The following is a 771-nucleotide window of genomic DNA, read 5'->3' as shown; positions in this document are numbered from 1 at the left end:
TATTATTATTATTATTATTATTATTAACATTCATAAGATCTTCGGTTGTTTTACCTTCTGGGGCTCCACAGCTCCTGACACGTCTCCGTGCCGATGCAGGTGTCCTTCGTGGACAAAACACAGTCACCAAACGGGACGGTGTCCTGAGACACAAAGACACAGATGAATGAAAAAAAAAGAAAAAAAAAAGACTTTTTATTTTTGATAAATAAAAAACACCGACCCTCTCTTCTTAGCTGAATTTTATTCATTTGTTATTTATTTTTTACCTGTCCTGTCACCTCCTGGATCAATCTGGGCAGGAAATACTCCTCCACACGCCTGAAAGAGTCACGCAAAGAGAAAAACACTTCCACTGCATTCCCTGTCATTCCCAAAAGTTTCATAAAATCACCGAATCACTGATCACCGACCTTAACTGGTTCCAGGGTGAGAACCAGCGCATCTCTCTGTAGATGCCGATGTTGGCCATCACCATCTTCGGTCTGATCAGCAGAATCTTTCTACGGGACGGAGGACAAACGAGCAGAGATTAAATATCCAGAAAAAACGCATAAAATCCAGAAACCCAGGAAATAATAAACTAGTCAATTAATCTTTAATCGAAAGTCGGGCAAATTAGTGTGATTTCTTTCAAAAACACTGGAACATTGCATTGAGCAAAGGAGAGATGACCTTAAAAAATTTGCAATAAATTTGTAAAAAAGTAGAGAAATGACCTGAAAATTAAAAAAAAAAGAAATATAAAGAAATCAATGGAAATGGGTAAAA

The 771-nt window shown here is 37.5% G+C and overlaps 1 long non-coding RNA gene across 1 annotated transcript; it reads right to left on the bottom strand.

The window, feature by feature from the left end:
- Positions 1-54: 54 nt before the first annotated feature.
- On the bottom strand, positions 55-494 carry LOC121965276. The gene is made up of 3 exons (XR_006107471.1): positions 414-494; positions 270-321; positions 55-143 (listed from the first exon to the last, which is right to left on the bottom strand). It is a non-coding gene; the product is annotated as an uncharacterized LOC121965276 (long non-coding RNA).
- Positions 495-771: the final 277 nt, after the last annotated feature.

The sequence above is a fragment of the Plectropomus leopardus genome, unplaced genomic scaffold (genome assembly GCF_008729295.1).
Source record: "Plectropomus leopardus isolate mb unplaced genomic scaffold, YSFRI_Pleo_2.0 unplaced_scaffold1934, whole genome shotgun sequence".
Taxonomy (NCBI): Eukaryota; Metazoa; Chordata; class Actinopteri; order Perciformes; family Serranidae; genus Plectropomus; species Plectropomus leopardus.
Note: the sequence above shows the minus strand (reverse complement) of the source record. Positions and strands in the feature narration are given on the sequence as shown.